Source organism: Harpia harpyja, chromosome 4, assembly GCF_026419915.1.
Source record: "Harpia harpyja isolate bHarHar1 chromosome 4, bHarHar1 primary haplotype, whole genome shotgun sequence".
In the NCBI taxonomy this organism is placed as follows: domain Eukaryota; kingdom Metazoa; phylum Chordata; class Aves; order Accipitriformes; family Accipitridae; genus Harpia; species Harpia harpyja.
The window spans coordinates 6,741,884-6,763,091 of NC_068943.1; the positions used below are offsets into that span (position 1 = coordinate 6,741,884).

Below are 21,208 nucleotides of genomic sequence, written 5' to 3' on the forward strand. Positions count from 1 at the left end.
AGGGATGCTAATGTATAACTGCATCACTTTCAGTAATGGTAGTTTTAGTGGAGATTGTGTGTAATTTTGAATTGCATTGAGTTTAGGAAACTGAAACTTGCTGCTGCTGTGCTGATGGGTGCTATAAGACGAACAAATGATATGCATGAATTTGTTCAGATAAAATAAGACTCTCTTCCCCCTCCAGAGATCTGTCTAAAATTCATATTGAACCAGAACCACTACAGAAATACATATGAAAATCTAGCTCTTTTTTCTTTTTTTTTTTTTTTTTTAATTCCGAATTGTATCTCTCCAAATTCTTGGTTCTGACAGTTCATAGAAAGAGGAGAAATATTTTGGCAGACATTACAGCATTTCTGGCCTTTCTAGAAACAGAAAACACTAAATTGTGTGATGGTTGTCTTCTACCTGTTAAATTAGCAGATTTTTTTTTTTCCCCATAAATGCTTTGTGGAAGCATTAAATAAACATTGATCTCTTTGGGTGCTTACCTAGACTTTGAGATTTGACCAGGTTATAAAGAGAAATATTTTCCTGTTTTGGCAGCCAGAAATGACATGCTGAACTGATAGCTAATAGCAGCACATAAAAGCAAACTCCAAATATTAAAAAGATAAAAATGTGAAAGAAAGCTGTTGTTATAATGAAGAGTTTGTTTTTCTTTAAGGCATAAGGATTTTAATTATGGTGTTCATAAATCAAGTGTTGAAACACCTATAATTTGACAGAGAAAGTTTCTTTATAGGATTAAAAGCATGTTCATCAATGCACAAATGCCTATCTGCATTTTATCTGACAGAAGCGTCAAATGTTAAAGTGTTTAAACTATATAATATTTGCAACAAATATGATATTTCAGCAGTCTGAAAATTAAAATGCTGATAATGAGATTGTTAAATTATACTCTATCAGTTGGATAGTGAAACTGCTCTAGTTAGCGTACATTAATGTATGCTTGTTCACACAAGTGATTCTGCTGAACAAGTAGCATGTTCAAACAAGAAATACTGGTCTTAAACCCTGTGATTTACAGTAGGTGGTGTTTTGGCATATCATGCAGTTAACAAGGCAAAGCTTCATGTTAAAATATTTTGTTCGTAGTCTCATTCATCACTGATATAAATATTCAGTAGCGATGCCAGAAAACGTATTGTATTCCTGTTTGACTCAATGACTCAATTGCTTTCTTTTTTTCGGAAACAAGATCTATGCTATCTTTCTGATGCAGTTTTCAGATATTTCCTTGTGGTCAAGATGAATTCTATGGGATTGTGAAAAACTATACCAGCTCTTTTGACAGCTTTCATGTTCTCTTAAGCTAATACAAAAAAATACGTTGTCCTTAAAGCAGCAGAGGCTTTGTTTTTGACTCTCTGTGCCAAGCTCTAAAGCACATTCACGTGTGTGCAGGTTTGTTAGTTTATGTGGAAAAGAAGTCCCTATAGGACAGTCTTTTGTTGTGAAATAAAAACACAGATTCTGTCTTCCATGTTGGTAATCACTTGCATTTGTTGTTATTAAGATGGCAACACAATAGGTTCCATCAATCATCAAGATCCTTAACAACCGCACAATGTTGTAAATATTATGTTTGGGTGTTTGAGTGGAACAGCTCGTCACTGAAGTAGGTGTGGTAATGAAAACCTGTTAGGTTGCTACATGTGTTTAAAAAAAAAAAAAACAAACCACAACTTTAATGTTTTTTCATATAACAATGGCGATATGTACTTTAAACCTTATCAGGGCGTGATTATTAAATGACATTTTGTGGGAGTTGCTCATTTACTCTTAGTATTATCATGGCTTTTGTTAAAAGTTTAAATAGTCTTACGCTTCTGTGTATTTTATCACCATTATGATTCTGTCAGGAACCTTATAAAGTTGATTGCTATAGGAGTAGTCTTTAAAGTTAGTAAATAGTACTCTGGAGTTATGTTTACATTTATTATCTATTAGCATAACTCAATTCAACTCTATTCTATTTTTCTTGCAATAATAACTGAATGAAACTTGGCCATAAACTGATGAGACAAGCCCATTACATTTTTGGTTCACCGAGTCAGTGCTCACCCTATTTACGCTTAATATGGGAGATCAAATTAAAAGGTTTACGGAAAACCTGTTTGTAGGAGGGGACGAGACATTATTTGATAGGGAAATAGTGTGAAGCTTGTACTGACAACCACTTCCAAGTACAGTCTCCTGCTTTCCTGGCACAAGATTTCATGTCCCTTCACAGAGATTTTCTATCTTCTTCACATTAAGATCCCCTGGTGGGGAAAATGGCCTGCTGTGAAACTCATTTCTGACCATATGCTGACCTGCCCAGATACTGCAAAGTCTAGTTTTTTCATTTGCTAAAGCAACTAGGGAGAGAGCTGCTCTCGCCCCACCTCAGCTGAGCAAAAAGGAGGCATGGAGGAGTCAACCAAGACAGAGAAACCTAATTAAAAGTATAGGCTTTAGAAGACTGAACAGAAGCTGTTCAGAGACATATCGTTCCTGCAAGTGTAGCGGGAAAGTAAAAACACAGTTATGTTTTAGTCTTGCATAGATGGCAGACTATTTTGATGAGATTTCTGGCAAGAAGGAAGGAAATGTTGGTTGGAGACACTTGAAAACAGAGGGAGAGACTGCAATAATATCGATGAAAAAAAACTGCAAGGGGCTTAAAAAGAGGGCCTAGCTGAGGTGGTGCAGCTGCAAATAAGCTTTTGAAGATAATATGAAGGATGGGAGGGTTTTTTTGGTTTTGATATTAACTATTTTAAATTTTTTTTTTTTTTGCTATTTTTAATCCGCTTAAAAATTGCTGGATGCTGCTGTGACTGCTGTGGATAAGTGGGGATTGGAGGCACCGTATGGATAGGACCTCCTCTCTTGCTCTTCATGGGTGCTTGTTCTGGGTGGGAAATTAGGGTTTTTTTGAGAAAGGCAGAAAAACTTATCAAACCCGCACTTCCATTCCACCTTGGAACAAGGCAGAAGCATTTCCAAAAAAATTGTTTTGGGGAGGTGCAGGGCAGGGATAATGAATAGCCAGGTGGTGAGAGCACGTATGTGGAACGTGGGGAAGGCAGCCCAGGTCTTCCCCTCTCTGATTTAATGTGGGCCTTGAACACCTGGCTCCCCCAGCCCAGGTGAAAGCCCTACACATCAGGCTTTTGGCTCTTCTGGGCTCTTTCCTGTGCCATAGCCTTTCATTGCTGTCTCTTATGGACACACAGGCACAGTTAGACCACTGTGGTGTTTGCAGAAAAAACAGCCCACTTTGGTATGTTGTTTTTTTAGGGTTTTTTTTTAATCTGAATGGCTGTAAATTAAAATGAATACTATCACAGTGCAAACTCATTTCATGAGCACTGTTCTGCTTTATACTGCACAGAAATCTTTCTCCCAGATGATCCTAGGTAATCTGCACTGCAGCATCTGGGTGAATTAATTAGTCTTTTTTTTTTTTTCTCTCCTCAGATTGCCAGCATCTTGCAGATTATGCAACAAGTGAAGATTAGTTTGTGCCTGTGGTGATCTTGGAGAGTGTTTGGAAACAAAAGGCACTTCTTGATCCAAAATTAAAATTTTAGTGTAGAAAAGAATGGATGTTTTATGTGAATCTGCCTGTTCTGGCAATCCAGAATAAAAAACAAAGGATAGAAATCAACAGTTAGGGAAGCGGAGGTATTGAATCAAGCTCAACTTTAATGTGCTGTTCAGTTTAAAAACTACAAACTTGATAGAGTTAATTACTGAGCTATTTGCAAATAGTACAAGACAACATTACTTGCTTGCTTCCACCCTCTCTTCCTCAGGTGTTATTTTTTTCCGTCAGAATCAGTAGCTACTTTGTCAGAGGCTTTTCATTATGTATTCAGGTGAATACATATGCAGGACCTCCTTCAGGTTTTGATTTCTGATGTCATTTTATGCAAGATAATGTTATATTTGGAGGAGGCAGCATTATGACAAGCTGTATATGTTGACAGCTACCAGTCTTAAGAGAGCTTTACAATGTATTTTAAAATAGCATCAAGCATATGAAGAACTTTTTTTTTTTTTTAATTAGTTACTGGACGATAGTGACGTGTGGCAACAGACTCCACAATCAGTGAGATTGACTCCCCTTGTCTCAATAATACTGTAATTACAATAGTAGTATGTAAGGACATTAATTATTGCTTGTGGCAATACCAATCTTCAGGTAGGTAGCTTGAAACTAGAAACTGCAGGTTCATGGAGGTTTGTTTTAATGTTCATTTAAATTTGGGCTCCTGTTGAACATTTTCCTAGGTGATTCTCATTTGCTGCTTTTGTTTCCATAGCTTTTGATTTTGGCTTGAGCAGAGTATTTAGTTGTGGTGGTCCCTAACGAGAGGTTGTGGAGCAAGGAGACTTCCGAAATGTCTGGAGAAGCTGAGGCTGCTTTAGCTGTTACTCACCTAATACTGGGTAGGAAGTTGTATTCACAGAGCCAGCATGCGAAGCAAGTGGACTGGTATACGGGAGAAAGTCAAAGTCTTCATTCTCAACTGTTTGGTTCACAGCAGAAGTGCGTTGTATACTGAGGAGGTGGTTTTGGTTTTGCGTTGGACTTCTCACTGCTGTAGAAGACTCACAAATGACTACTGACCTGCTTGTTTGTCCTCTAGTTGTAGCATCCCCTCATCCTTCCTCATTGGCCAGTTAAAAAAAGAATATAAAGGTCACTAATACTGCTTGAACTTAAGCTTTTATCATGTGCTACTTGTGCAACATTTATGACATTTGTAAACTCAAAGGAAGTTTAAAGTTAAACTCCTCATAAGTTCATGGGTTTTCTGTCCACCGGCATGGTCCTTGTCAGTTTTCATCCACTCTGTACCTGAATTTATCCTCTGCTTTCTGTGTCTGGGAATGCCACTCTTCCATCTCTCTCAATCCCTTTACACTGTCTTCTGCATGTGGCCTGCCCTCTTTCAAGTATAAATCTTCGCTAGCCTGTGTTAGTGTTGGGGCACAGAGTGCAGAATAACCTGAAGGTGTGTGGAAAACTGAGAAGGTGAAGATTTAGCACATGGACATTATTGTTGGCAATTATAAGGTATAATGGATGGTAGATAGATGGCCTAACTCTTCCTCAGTTTTCTTTTTATCAGAAGTGATGAGATTTCTCTGTGTGCGTGGTAAACCTGTTTTTTTCCCAATGAAGTTATTGTCTGTTTAATATGCAAATGATGCAATGCAGAATATTGCAAATTCATGCGTAGGCAAGAAAAAACCCTGTGCTTTGTGGTAAGTTTCCCTTCATCGGGAATACATGTTCCTTTGTCCCTGCATGTATTCATTTCTCAGTGTGTGTGATGTGGTTCCAGTGTTCATCAGTTTGAATGTTCACAACCCAAAATAGATACAGTTCAGTCTAAATTTTCAGGCAAAGTTCCTACATCTGTTTCTAAGATGTCATAAGTAATTTCTCATACAGGAATACTGTTCTGCCCCATCCTTTGTAGGACATGCCCAGAGGACAGTAAGTGTTAGATGTTGGGGGCATTTGCTCAGTGTTGGTTTTTTTTTTTTTCTCTCTCTCTCTCCTTTTTAATATGAACATTTAAAGCTTTAAATAAACTTTACACTATCTCATTTATCTCTTCTTCAGTGCACTTATGTATATAATCTGTCATGCTGGTCTTTAGAGAGAAGGTGGTGAGTGTCTGTCTTCACTTAGAGAGATTGGGTTTAGAATGTTAAATGTTTTATATGCAGCAATCTTCTCATTGCATGGGATAATGAACAGTTTCAGAAGTACTGTTGCTGTCTATCACTTGGGTTTGCTTTCTCTTCCCTCTCACTGAAATAGGGGAATATATCCTTAATGCTGGGCAACTTAATGAAGAACATTCTATTTTTATTATGACCTGTAAACATGAGTAAATCTGTGCATCACCTAATGAGATAGGAGCCCAACTTTCCTTCAGTTTATGGAAGGAGAAGCTAAAAGCGAACTGAAGTGCTGGGGTTCTATGCCTGTTCAGACCAGATTTGCTGTAAGGTGCTTACTTGGTTAAGTTATTGTTAAGTATAAAGTACAAACGGCATCTTTGTTATGGTAAGATTATCCTTTCAGTAATAGAGATTAAGGGTTCAGTGAGTAAAATATACAATTTTCTGGCATAAAATAATAGAACTTCTTCAAATCCATGATTATTTTTATTTACTAGCCATTTATGATTCCAGTTTGAAGAGTATGTATAATGAGGAATGACCAGGCAAAGGGTATTCACAAAGGTTAACATTAGCCTAGGTTTACCAGGTACATGATAAAGAGGCAGGCTCTTCCAGGGCATTATTGAGAGCACCAATGTTAGGCTTTTGCTCTAAATCTTGCTGGAGAAGAGCTGTCTTTGCTACTGGAGGTAGCAAAGTGTGGAGGTTCAGGGTACCTAGCTGTCTGTGTTCTTAAGGATGGGTATCTTAAAATCTTCAGTATTCTGAATTTACCACTAAATTTAAAAGAAAGGGATGAACCATAATTTTAATATTTTTATATATATACACACACATATATATAAAAATATATATATTAAAAAAATATATAGAACTCATATGCTTTGCCTGATGTTAGTATAATGCTTCTTTACTTTCTCCCTTCTTTCCTTCCCCAGTCTCCTCTTAGAATAACAATTCTCCCTCCCCCCCCAGTCTCAACAGCTGGCCAAAAGTAAACAGTTACTGTTAACCTTCCAGAATATTTCTGGTATTTCCTGACTAAAAAAGGTAAAATGGTTTAAGGAAGAGTTGGCAGTAGTTACCTTTAGTCAGCTGATGTTCCCTTACTGTTGGAGAAAAAAAAAATATTTGATGCTCATTTAGTACAAAAGATATCTGCAGAAAGCTCTGCAAATTGAAAGCACCAGAATTGTAAAATATAGATGGTTTTAGCTTTACAAGTGTCATCTTTTTTCTATTGAACTAACGATATAGAGGGAACATTTTTTTCCCCAATATTTTCAACAGAAAACTAGTTATACTAGGCTTGTTCTAATATTAAGAAATCTTATCTAAGGAGGGCTTTCAAAACAAAACCAAATTTGAAAGAAAAAAGTGCCTTGAGGTTTTTATAGAGCTGACAAGTTTTAATATTCCAAATATGTAGTGACAATGATCTTTTTTCATAATTAAGCTATGAGTATGGTTTAATATTGAATTCAAGCCATTCACTAAATGCCACTTATATTTAAACCCCCCAAAATCCCCAACAGAAAAAATGGAAAAAACAATTCCAACTTTTTTTTTTAATTGACATAAAAAAAAAAACCTCTGCTGCACCTCAATAAGCAGTGTTGCTCAGCTACTGCTGAAGGCTTACAGAACAGTGTTTAGAAGTGGTTGTTCAGAAATAAGTGTTTCTCAAAAATTATTAGGGCTTATACAGATGATTTTGTTCACCTGCTGAGTGTTTGAGAGTAGAAATGTCCAATCTGACACTTTCCAGAAGTGTGTGTTTGCTTAAAAAATAGAAACATTCCTGTGGAAAAATAGGATTTCATTAATTGTTTTCCCATCTTAGCCACACAATAAAGCAATATTATTATGTACTTTTAATAGACACAAACATTTTGTGAAATGCAAAATCCCAAGCTTCTGAAGTTATCTGAGATGTTTTCAGCTTCAAATGTAGTGCTGTGAGCACCACTTAATTTATTAATACCTTTGCGCTCTGCTTCTGTTGTTCATACTTCTCATGAGATGCAAGACATTCAAATGCTTATTGACTGCTTTCTATTAATTGTGAAGTAGCCATGGAGGTGTTTTGAATAGAAGTCTTACGTATTTTTCAATTAAAAGGGCAGAAGGAGAACAAGTCAGTATTACGGTTCTTGGAAGAACAGAAGACTATATTCATTCTTTGACTCCATGAGGAGGAGGTGCAAGAATATTATCCCAGCTAGTGACCTCTAGCACTAGGGTGGAATAGAACTTGCAAACTTATTTGGGTTGTATATGAATTACTACAAAGTAAATGTGGTGGCTTTCAGCATGGAAGAAAAAGGCTTTAAAGGCCCTTCACGCCGCATAGATCTGGTGTACAGCAGTGATTCGTACTTGTCTTTCATCTCATCTTTAAAGAGATGGTGGTTCTTCATAATGAAGCTTGACCAGCAGCATAGACAAAGTATGCTGTTGGTGTAAGAGGAAGTTTGATGGATATAATGCTTGCTCCTTAGATCAGATTTGCCTCTTGCTATATGCCTTTCTGCTGTAAAACCAAAGCAATTCAGAGAGGAAACAGACAAGGAAGGCAGTTACGTTAATTAGTGAATTCTAGACTATCCTCAAAGGCTCTGATGCTTCGATCTAATTCAGGCTTCTGATTTCCTGTTGGTTCTTCCAAATGCTTCAGACTTACTCAGACAAAAGCCTCTTTCTTCACAATTGTCAAATTTCATTGAATCTCAAGTCCTGGTGATAGAGCTTAATTGTCAGCAAAATAAGTCTTGGTTTCTGTAAATTGTTTGATCCTCAATTGGTTTAGAAGTGACAATATACTTTATTTTAGAGGGTTTAGATATTGTTTCCATGTGGCATATGGAGCAAAGTTGGACCAACTAAAGAAATTATTTCAATTGTTTTCTGTCAGGAAGGCTTAGACAAAGAGCTTAGTCTCAGATCCTTTAAAGTTCAAGTATCTGCCACTAGGGGCAAAAATTATTTTCCTGTAGGCATTCATCTTTTATTGTAGATTTACTGTGCTGCTTCACTTGGTTGATAATCTAATTTAAACCTCAGAGATGAGTCATACCTCCTCAATGGGATTCACAGCTAGTTTAAATTCTCTGATGTCAGAACCTTTCAGTTCTTCCAGGATCTCTCTTCTGAACATAATGGTCCTTTGGTTGCCTGAACACACTGAGGGGGAAAGAATGTGACCCATGCAAGCAGTAACACTTTAGTGATACTGTTTACAACATACCTCAGGTTTTTGTTTTCAGTATTTTTGGGGGTTTCTAGTTCAGGTAATTTGTGATGTCTTGACTTCTAGTCGTGCCAGGTGGTCCATTGTGGACAGACTTCCGCAGCTATGAGGGTGGTACCCTGCTGAAGGAAGGAATCTTCTGGAAGGTGGAATAGACCTCACCACATGGATCATGTGCTTTACTGACTTTTCTTTCATAGGACCAATATTTTCTATACCAACTGTGATATGACAGTTTTCCAGAAAAACACTGGATTATGAAAGGGTACAAAACATTGATGTCAAGAGACATTTCAGTCTCCTTTCTTTGGAAAAACAACACAAACAAACCAACCCTCAATTGACCAGAAGGTCCTAAAAGGTTTTAGAGTGATGCAGACACTTAAACTTGTTCGTGACCTCTTCCTGAAAGCATGACCACTGTATAGTTGACCACTAAGAACTTTAGAAATTGAATGTTCATATTTGGAATGTGAATGGCTATTTAAGGACTTCCTCTCCAGAGTCAGTCAAGGACAAAATAGACATTCAGAAAGTTAAGAGGCATTGTAAATACCATTCAGCTGTGATGAAAAGTTTATTGGATGCTTTTCATATGCATTCTAAAGTTAAGCTACATTTTGAAAACCCTCAGAGCCAACATTTGTTCTCTAAATATTATAATTAAATATCTACAATGCTAAGTTGTTACTAATTAATACTCTGTAATATTAATAGTGGTTGGGTTATTGACATAACTTTGTCTTCCGTGGTTTTTTTTGCTTGAAGTTATATTTTTGTTGTGTATGTTTTAACGATGTATCCACAAATTGATCCAGAATCAAGTTCTGTGTTCATGCTGTTTTATGAAGAGGGAAGGAAAAACACAAGATATTTTTCTGTCATTTAATTTCATTGTTATATGCGTGTTTTTCCATTTCAATCCTGCCTTATCAGAGATTTGGTTAATGCCTTTTTTAACGCAGAATAACAGCAAAGCAGTTGTTTTAAAACAGCCATTCCCAAAATGTCTGGGATCAGGTTATGATCAGTGATTATTTGCAAAATTTGCAGTGTTTATTCCAAAATACAACTTGTGTTTTAAGTCCATGAGAGGATTTTATAGTGTTTTATATATTGGATATGGATACCTGAAAGATAGGTCATTTGTCTTAGTCTTTGCATTGCTCCTTTAGTTGTCTGGTTCCTTGCAGTCCTGGAACTTCTTTCATCCTAATGGGTCTGATGTAGTTTCAGCAGAGAAGCTGCTGGTTTAAAAAAAAAAACAAAAACAAAACCAAATTGTGGTGAAAATGGATGTCAGAGAAACAAAATGAATGCATAAATAAGTGAATTGTTAAGACCCAAAGTCAGACATCTTCATTTTGAAGGAAGAAAGAAAACTTTTACCAAGAATTCCTCTACCTGAAATCTTAATTGGTGTTGTGAATTCGTAAGACCCTGTCTGAATGAAATTAAGCAAACTAATTAGAATATACTCTAAAGACTTAACTTGAGACACAGCCGGCTGTTGCCCCTGCAGTTCTGTAGTTAGCAGAGTGAATTACGCTCCTGTAAGAGCAGTTTAAAGCAAGAAGTAACTAAAATCCTCTGAATTGTTCTCTAAAGACATCTCTCAATAGATAGTGAGTCTTGCCTCATCTGTCTAAGTATAACCTTGTGAATAGTCTGTATGTATCAAACGCTTATGGTTATGCAGTATGTCCTGGATGCACTTTGCTGTCTCCCTTCAGGTGACGGTGGCTATTTGGCTTCCACAGTTTTAATTTGGGAACTATTTCAGAACCTGATCTCTCGCTTGCTGTAAGGATTTCCCATGGTTTTCAACGTAAAACACCCTTCCTGTTGCCTTTACAGCTCATGTGTAGTTACTGAAGTTCCCCTATGTGGCTGTCTTTGTCACTCTGCATTTCCGAAACATTAATTCAGGCACTCTTTTAGTTTAAGTGTTGCAGCCACCTTCTGTTCACCTTCTGTTCTCGCTTGCTTTATCCCACACTTCTAGCCTATACCTCGCCATGTCAGGCTTCGTGCCTTGCTTGTCCATGGGATGACATTCTTTCCTCTTTTTCAAGCATGCTTATTTGTATCCAGAACTTGTGCCCTTCCATGGTGAAGGGGAATGGAAGAAGCAATGTTGGAGGCAGAGGGAGGGGTGGAGATGGGGAGCAGATATGCAGTGAATGAAGCAGAGGGTGAAGGAGAGGGCATGTGCAAGCAGCCAGTCTGCACAGGACAAAAATTCAAGTCAATATGTACAAAGCTCGCTCTATCCAAACATCCCGAGTTCGTCAACTTCTATGACTGTTACTACCAGCTAGTCTTTTGACAGTTCTGTCTTGCAGCTCCTCCCCAGGGCCAGATGGAGAAGGCTTTTTCTTAATCTTATGGCCCCAGTGTATTTTGAGGGAGTCTACCAGGAGGTATAGAAAGGAGTGTGGCTTCATTTGAGCATTAGCCACATGCAAAGCTTTTACTATTTCTGCACCTGGTAACTGGAGCTGTTGGCACATTCCTCTGTTTCTTCCTTCCTCCATCATCGTTTTGCCTTTTTATCTTTCATGCTTACATCTTTGTAACTTCCTGCTCTCTGTGCAGTAAAGTTCATCCACAAGCTGGCTCTTCTTCATCTTAAAATCGTCTCTCGAGATACACCAGTATCATTGTAACCGCAGTATAACTATACACTGACAGTAGTTAAACATGGGTGGAGAAACTCATTAATTCCCTGACCCCTTTGTTTTCCCATACTTTAAAAAAAAAAAAAAAAAAAAAAAAGGCAAAAAGGCACACATCTTGTCCTGCAACTTTCTGTTCCAGCTTGCTGCTACATCTTCCCTTTACTCGTTGTTCCTTTTATAGTCAATTGTGTTAATTTCTCTCAACTGACACAACAAACTCTTCAGGGCAGGGCATGCTGCTGGCTACACGATGGTCCAGCGTGCATGCTAGTGAGGCTGTGCCTCCCACTTCAGATACATTAATCCTCTTCTGGGTGTTTCTGTCATGCGAGTAACAAATGGCAGTGTTCTGAGGAGTCCCTTGTTGCGGGAGGCACTCTTCTATTTTTGCATATTTATTTATTTAGTAGTTCATAGTGCTGGACAGCTGTAAATCAGAGCTTCACAGTGAAGTCTCTTTGAATTGAACAAAGACAAAACAGATTGTAAATCGTATTCACTTTTGCTTGAATGACTGTTCAGTGAAGCCATTTTTTTCTCCTTGATGTGTGTGAATTTTTTTCTCTGTTTATAGAAAAGTGAAGAAGTGTTGCTGTTAGCATATTTATCATGCTAAGTTTCTTTCTTACTATTTAAAAGCCATGAAAAAAGAGAAAATTATAGGGCTATGTTAGATTTTTCTTTAGTTTTAATCAATCTATATGTAAGCATATATTTTTAAAATAATTAACCTCTAGCATTCAGCTATCAAAAAATCTAGGGGGATGAATTTAAGGTATATTTCTACATGAACATTAAAGGTTCCTTGGTTTTGATTTATACACTACTAGTGTTTTAGTGTGGTTGGCAGCTACTTACTCCTCATTTGCAGCTGCTTACTCCTAGTATGTTTTTCTTTTTTGTTTTTGAGGTGAAGCTTTCTAATAGTTGCCCAGTAGAGGGGGTACAATAAAGTCATATGAAGTGCAATATAACTTTTCAAAATGCTTAGCATTTAATAATTTAATTATTAAAACGTCTTTCTTTTAATGTAATGAATATAATATACAGTAGAGAAGAGGTCATATTTTTGGTGTTTTCTCATTTGAATGTATATTATACCCCACACTTCCATTTCAGTGTTGTTAATTATAGTTTAGGCTGTAAAGAAGTTTATATTATAGTGATTTTTTTTTTTCCCCAGAAGCTGATGGCCCAAAGAAATGCATTGTCAGACTATATCTAGATTCCTTTGGACACCACTCCTTGCTAGAAGAAAACGCTTGGGATGTGGTTGCCTTCAGCTTTTCCGAGACAAAAGACTTTTGGTTGTTTCTCAGGCGAGATTTGCAAGTGGAATTTGGTGCCAATCACAAAACCGAAGAGGAGGTGAAGTCATCCCTCCTTCTACCCTACAGCCCGCTTCGCAGGAAAGGATCCATTCTGTGCCCTAAATTAGGCCAAAAAAAAAAGGCGGGGGGGGTTGGGGGGGGAGATTTGAATTCAACTGTAGTCCCTCCCATGCTGATTGCCGTAGCCTTCAGGCACACACTCATTTGCCTTCTTCCCGTGCCATACTTACTTACTGATTCATCCAAAGGGCGAGCAGCTTCAAGAGCGGAGACTGAAGGAGCCCTACCGCAGAATTGCCTCTAGTAGAGCAATTAACACGTTCGCTGGAGAGGTGGGCGACCCACATTCAGTGCATGCACCGTGACTGGTAAAAATAACATGTTCCCTTGCGTCTCTGCCCAACCTTCACCTTTCGCGTAAGTGTCCTGACCCCTGGGCTTGGCTGTACCTTTATAAACAGGATGACAGGTTTCCCAATATCTTCTTCCTTTGTGGTTTTGTGAATAGTACCTAAGTTGTAAACCTAGTTGTTTCCAAATTTTCTGTGGCTTTGCTCTAACATGTGGTTTAAAATGTCCTAAATTGAAGCAAAATTTTTAATTTCATGGGGGTTGTCTTTTTAACATACAGCAAATTTTCCAAGCAAACGCTTTGATTATTTGCACAGCAAACTAAAAGAGATACAGTTCTAATTTTCTGATAGTTACACCAGAATTTCTCTTGAGTTCAGTAGGAATGACATTTCATATGAGACAGGAAAAAACCCCACTGAAAATTATCCAGTGTCATCCATTGTGAATTCTGGATAGCCAAACCAGTGTTGTTGCAGTGGTTTTTCTATAGTATGAGTAGTTAAAAAGGAGAAGGTGTTTCAGGAGTCATTACATGAGTACATAATGAATGAGCTTTAGAGAGAATCTCTCCTTGCCAAACAATTCACGTTTTCCAGAAAAAGAGAGAAAGAAAAAGAAACTGAAGCTAAAGAAAAATGAATGATCGAACCAAAGGAACATGCCGAGTAGAAGACAGGGGTTTACAAAGTCAGATGAAGACATGAAATACCTCTGCTGTTTGAGCTGCCCAAAGGCTTTATCCTCAAAATGGATGGGCTAGGTAGAGACCAGAAGTCTTGGCTTGGCTTTCGCAGCAACAGTCCATATAGAATTCCCTTCCATGGTTTCAAAAAAGGAAGAAAATGGATCATCAGAATCATTCTTTTCAGTGTGTGGGAGGGGACCTGGTTATATATGATTGGTAAAATACAGGGTAATACTTGTTTTCTGAATGGTAACTGTATCAGCCAGATAGTTTCAACTCAAGATTTCAGGAGGCAAAAGCTTTATGTTCAGTAATGTCCTACTTGGTTATTGTCATCTTAGAGTGGAGTGATGATTGAGCCCTTCTAACTTCAACGCCTAAAAAAAAAGGGAAGAAAAACATTAAAAAGAAGCAAATTAAGATTCTTATTCAGTGAATTATCTTTAGGAGATGGAATGGTAAGAAAATCAACAAATATGAGCAGATTTGCAAGACCTATGTGAGATCCCCCCCCCCCCCCCCCCAATATTTTTCTGAAATACAGTATTTAAAGCCTATTCTGAATCTAGTCTTAATAGTATAAATAGCACAGGAATGCTCCTTTTTGTTGTTGGAAAAACCTTACCAGAAAGGTGACATATATTTCCTTTTTTTTTTTAATCCTTGTATTGATGTATATTTATATATAACCCCCAAATCTGAAAGTAGCTCTAAAAGCTGTTTTTCTCCTCTCATGTAAAAATACCAGCAACAGAATACTCTCCAGATATTCCAGTCCATCCTGATTTGTAGTGTTCAGTTTAATTCATTGTAAGTCCCCCCCCACTCCCTCCAGCAAAACAACATTTGGGACATATTTTTCAATCCAAATTGGATTTATAACAGAAAAGAGAACTAGACTACACAAATGCTTTTTCAGCAGTGGGTGTGTTTGTGGTTAAATAGTTTAGCAAAGAATTAAACTCATAATCTTGCTAGTAAAAAACCAATATAGGACTGTATTTAGTATATACTATTCTAGGTTTCTACTATAGTGATGCTTTGTATTGTGGTGAGAAGTAGAAGTAGGTAACTTTACATCTGGCATAGAAAAAGAAGGTGGTGTAAATCAACGGAAAATACTGTAGATAGTGTATAACTTGACATCTTTTTAAAGGCTAGTTAATAAGAAGTTGCAAGTGGTTACCATTTTTTAATTTTTTTTTTTTTTTCCCCTTCAGGAGGGTGGAGGCCAGCGTCAACTCTTCCTGTACCCCCTCCTCTGTATAAATACTTTTTTTTTTTTTGATTCAGTTAGACTGTGTGCCTTAAAAATATCTTGCTGTTTATGTTGTAGTATACAGCAGAAATTAAGTTGTGCTGTATTTTGGCAGCACATTAGAGTTGGTGGCTTGGTTTTAGTTTTTTATTTGTTTTGGTATGTTTAAATGTAGATTTTTATTCATTAAACTCAGGATAACTTAAAATAGCTCCAGTGAAAAAAAAATGAGTTGAAAAAGAAGCAGATAGGATATCCAGAGCTTAACTTCTGGAACGGTTAGAACTTTATTCTGGCAATCTTCATGATAGAATTACATATGAAAGGTTTAGTATTACTCCAGGGATTGGGGGGGGGGGGGGGGGGGGGGGGGGCAGAGGGGAGGGGGTATGCAGGGGTCTGCTTTCATTGTCATTATAATTATGAAGCAGAGATGTAGCTTTGTACTCAGGTTATGGGGTAAAACTTTTTTACATAGCCAGAAGTTTGTTCTTTTGAATGTTTCCAATCTTTCACAATAAATTACAAAAGAAAAGAATCTGTGAATGTTAATTATTGGGGTGGGGGGTATCATTGCAGGGATCAATAATTTGAAAGTTGCTAATGAATATATTATCCCAGATCTATCGTGCTTTTGTAAAAAAGATCATTTTGTTAGCAAGTGTAATGTAGCACCAAAGTTAAATTCTGTTTTGCAGATTCTGTTACAACTGGAATTGTAACCGACTTGGTTAATTGATAATGATATATATAGTATGAAAGGCAGTTATGATGCAGAAGGTATTTCGAGATTTCTCATGAAAGCAATTGAGAAAGAAGGAAAGTTATGCTTCCCCCCAACCCCATCAAGATGTTTTTCTTTCTGTGCTTCTGTTTTTAATGAAGACTTTATATATCCTTTCTGCATTGTATTCTAAGTGAGGAGATAGACTTTGGCTGGTGATAACTGATGTTAATACACATCCTTTTCTGAGCACACCCAGGAAAAAAGACAAATCAACTGTACCACATAATTGAGCAAAGGGATAAGTCAACTTGCATGGAGCATTGACCTATTTTGATTTTCTACAAGCACGGTAATTCTAATCAGTAGGTCATTAAAATACTGTGTGTTTCTAGTGGACTGGAAAGTTCAAGAAACAACTGTACAGTTAGGATCAATGTATTTGTACTAGATAATGTAGACGACTCCATCGGCAGTAAAAATAGAAATTCATTTCCAAAGAAGCCTGTTTTCCATTCTTATCTTCATCATAGTTATCCTTCTTTCTTTAAATCCTACACTTAAAAATAAGATCAAACACAGTGTTCATGTTTTCTTCTCGTTTCCTAACTGTTTTCCTGTTTGACAGGGTTCATGTAAAAAGTCCTTTTCAAGTAGTAAATTAATTTGGATAGAAGGCATCCCACCTGAATTCATTACATGCTGGCAGTTTAGATAAATGGATATTATGATCTCAGCATATTTTGGCCCAGCACCACTGTGCCCATTTGCAAATGTCTAAGAAAGTGATAATATTCCTGTCAGTTTCAGGCTGCTAAAGAAAAAAAATGGGGTAGAATTTCTTATTTATATTTATAGGATGCCTGTGGGGAAGACAGTAATGCTGTATATGGCAGTTTGTGTGGACATGTGGTGCTAAACATATATTAAAAAAAGATAACAGACCTATTGACGTTTCTTTGTAGAAATATGGAAGAAAAGCCAGAGTAGATCAGTAATTGACAGCTATGCAGGAGATGCATTTCCAGATTTCTTTCTGAAGAAATATTTCACAATCTTACAATTCCTTTCAAAGTCGGTAATCCATCTTTAATTATTTTGTTGATTTCATAGTTGTATTCTACAAGGTTGATGTAATGTCTGCTTCCTGCCAACATTTGATACGGACAATCCACTTTGTCGCTGCTTTGATGAAACGGAAGGCTGCTTGTAGTTGCAGTACTATTTTTTTTTTTCTTTTTTTTTCTTCTCTTTTTCTCTTTTTTCAGCATATGTGTGCGAACTGAGCACGGCTGAAGACTTATCAGTCACTGAATGCCATAGCTTAACAGCAAGATATGTGGCGAGCTGTCGATTTATACCACTGACAGAACGGGAAACATGTTCAATGCAGTTAAATTGATGGGCGTTTAAACATACCCAGTTCCATGCAGCTATTTCTTTTATTCCTACCCTTGAGTATGCTTTTACCACCACATACACACTTCCGAGCGTTATTGTCTTTCCATGCGTACGTTTAAAATGACTTTGGTTTTCTGAGCTGTAATTCGGACTGGTAAAAGTACGCGGCTTCTCTCTCGAGGGCGAGTGAACGCCTCTCCGCGTACAGAGACGTGAGTTGGGGCGGACGTCCCCGGGACGGAGGGCGGCCGCCGGTGCGGGGGGTCTTCTCCTCCTCCCGCCGTGAAGGAGGTGGCCGTGGAGCGTGCCCTGTCGGCCCTCTGACGTCGGCCCCTCTGAATTACGCTCGTCTTAGGCTGGTGGAAGAGCATCTCTGCGGCGTGACTGCCTTCAAGCAAAGTACAGTCCCACTCGGGGTTGCTTGCGTTTAGTTATATGCGTATGACGAAGTACCTTCTTGAATCCGTTCCTGGCGGTACAGGTTGCTTTCAGACAGGTTTCTGTGAGTTCGCAGCGAGGAGTGGGAGATAATAGTGTTTAATTTGTTACTTATTCTTCATGGAGGCTGGGCAGTGGGGGGGTGTTCCTGGCCTTCACTGTGGCAGAGTAGATAAACAGATTTTGAATGGTTTTTCCCCCCCCGGTAAACACAGTGTACTTGTATGTGAAAATTGATATTTAGGCCAATTGCCGTGGAGGAGTTTAGGTTACTATGCAAAGCAGTATTTATTAATAACATTTGTGTATTGAACTAAAGTGTGATGCAATTAAAATTCCCTGGATTGAGGATTAGCCTGATGTCTGAGAGGGGAAAAAAATTCCAAGAGTGTGCACCTGTGCACATGCACACAGACACACAAGTGGCAAAAGCTTTCTATCCCTAGAAGGACCTTCTCTTAAGACCTTTTTCTTTTCCAAAGAGGCAAATCAGTGGACTACAGAAGTAGCAACGAAGTATTTGTGCAACGTGTGATGAAGCAAGTGGGTATAAAGGCTTTGTAAACTCTTTGCAAGTTATGTAAAATCAATCTGCCCACTCTAATCTATTATACAGAAGTATTTCAGTGAATGCACTGGCCAACAAAGTATACTAGAAATTGCAAATACATTTAGAAATAATGTACTGCTGCTTTTAGGGTCCTTCATATTTGGAATTTATGTTGCACAACATCAAATGCTATTGGTGGCATTTGGCTGTTCCAGTGGAGGATCCTAGTTTCTTGTTTTTAAAAAAAAAAAAAAAATCCTTTTCTTTTCTGGTGTTTACATCCTAAGTGTTGATTCAGTTTGGATTATATTTCTTTCATTGTAAAGTATGTATAAACATTTTAAACAGGTGTGGCGCACTGTCAAGTGTTTTCATTATTTGGATGATAGGTTTGAACATCTATTCAAAAGTATCAGTAGGCACCTGCAGAAGCAAAGTGCATATGTAGCACCTGAACACATTCTGATTCATGCAATTAAAGCAGTTTACAGAGTGAGGAAGAAAAGAATATCACATACTGAGGTTTGATGTCTTTTTCATGGAGAACAAAAGAGGTTTGATTCTTTCACTTCAAGTTTAGCCTAACTATTGTGTAGTGGAGGAGGTTTAATGAATCATTGTTTAACTTTGATACTGCCAAGTATTTGACCATTAAATAGTCTGAAATGTGTACATAGCACTTTGGTGACAGACCCTTATTTAACTGTGATTAATTGGCATTGAATAGTTATTTAATTACTTCAGAAGAAATCTAACAACAGTGTGTGTTCTGATTAAGTTACTTGATGTAAAAACAAACATAGGACTGTTGAAGAGAGCACGTTCCCTTTTGCAGCTTGCTACTGACGCTGCACACCACATGGAAGCCTGAGAATCAGATACTATTCACAAATTTGGATGCTGTTGTAACATTGGCATACTTAGTTCTTGGTTTCTTAAAAGACTTTGTTGTTGTTGGTTGCATGAAATTTCCTTTGCCTTACAAGTTTTAGATTTAGTATTTTCTTTTTGCTTTTAAAGCCCAGACTGAAACTCACTGGGATAAGTAAAGGGTGCAAGTGTTAAGTGAGCTTGAAAGTTTTTGTAAATTGAAAAAACTGGACTAGATCTAAGAATTATTGTCTCATGGCATGTATCTGTATCACAAAAATGCTCACTTAAGGCATTTGGGGTTTTTTGGAAGTATGAAGTATTGTGGGAAGGTGATGTTGATAGTCTGTAAGTTTGGGAGAGAAGGATATTAAAAGTTTTGGAGATAAAAAAAAATTTTTTTTGGGGGGGGGGGTGCAGGTCCTGCCCTTCTGGAATAGCAGGTGCAACAGCTTCTTTAATCTGAAGAACCATGCTGGTAGAAACTGTAGTCATAACTGTAAGCATTTTGAGTCCTGACTCAAAATGGCTACTTTAACTTCCATTTCTGGAATGTTTTTTCTTGCATGCTTAATGATGCATAAGCAATCCACTGATTTACTGTGCTTCCAGTAAGTGGAAACAGTTGTTTCTTCATACCTTGCGAAATAGGCCTTATTTACTTGTAGACATCCTTATAAATGTAGCAATTGCTCTGGATGCAATATCATGATGGCTATGGGGCATTTTGCAGATATTTCCAAAGCATAGCACTTCTGTTTGGAGGTGCTTTGCGCTCTCTGGTATACGGTGAGGGAACTTGCTTGCTTTTGTGGGTTACCATAGCTTGCTTCTGCGTAGGATGTGCTGACTAAAATGCCGGTTCAGTTATATCCATATGAACAGGATCTGAAATACATCTGCAGGCCTGTGTTTTCTCTTATACGGTCACTGGGATAATATCATTGAAAACCAGCAACAACAAAAATAGGGCTAGCGCTTGTGGCTTTGTCGCTTGCTTTTAGCAGTAGGAAAGCATTAATGGTCACTGGATTAACATTACAAAAGGGAGATGTGGACCTCTTAGCAAGAAGCAAGGTATTTTCCTAGGCTTAATGACTTCAGGTGTCATTTTCCAGAATTACTTTGTCCAAACACTAAATAGACCATAAATTATTGTTTTCAATAACTTGAAAATTCAAAAAAAATGAAGTTCTGCTACCAGAGATTCACTTGTATGTTTATTTGGGAAGTGGCTGACTCATGTCCCCACTGTTTAAATTGGTTTATTTGTATCAGGTGGACTGTAAAAGGTTCCAGTTTTCAAGGTCTGTCTTTTTGATATACCATTTCTTTTGCTCACTTGTATTTTAGTCCATGTCATTTTACAGAATTAATATATTTACATTTTAAGAGGATTAGGCAGATTAAAAGATGTATTCATGTTTTATTGATAATGTCAGATTAATTTCCACTTTCCTGGTGGCAGCTCGCAGCTCTGTCAAAACACAGTCTGTAAAAACACTGTTATACTTGACAATTTCATAAGGCAATCGCCAAAAATACAGTTTGGGCAATTAATTAGCAGCTCGATTACCAGTGGGTACTAGAGTAGTTGGTGGTTAGTGGATATATGGAAGAGATAGTAAGACCAAAGGACTACCGAGGCCGGCTCAAGTGAGGTAAGTTTTCCTTCATGACTATGTTCCTCAAAGAACCTTACTGGAAGAGATGTTACTGTGAAGGAGAACATTGCCACAGTCGCTCTTGGTGTGCAGGATGAAGGCAAGTATTCTGCAGCTCTCGTTTATATCTATGCTGGCTTTTTACCCCTGAAAGTGCTGGGACAGATCTGTCTCGTGCTTGCAGCCTAAAGCTCTCCTTTAAAGTTTCCTTTAAAGTTTCTCACTGAAACTTTCTCAGGCAATGGTTGGATGTTGTCACAGCCTTCTGCTGATCTCTTCTCCCTGGTATCCAGCGATAC

At 37.7% G+C, this 21,208-nt stretch overlaps 1 protein-coding gene across 9 annotated transcripts in view; it reads left to right on the forward strand.

The window, feature by feature from the left end:
* ABCC4 (ATP binding cassette subfamily C member 4) overlaps window positions 1–21,208 on the forward strand; it is a 154,980-nt gene that overhangs the window by 62,959 nt on the left and 70,813 nt on the right. The window lies entirely within an intron of this gene.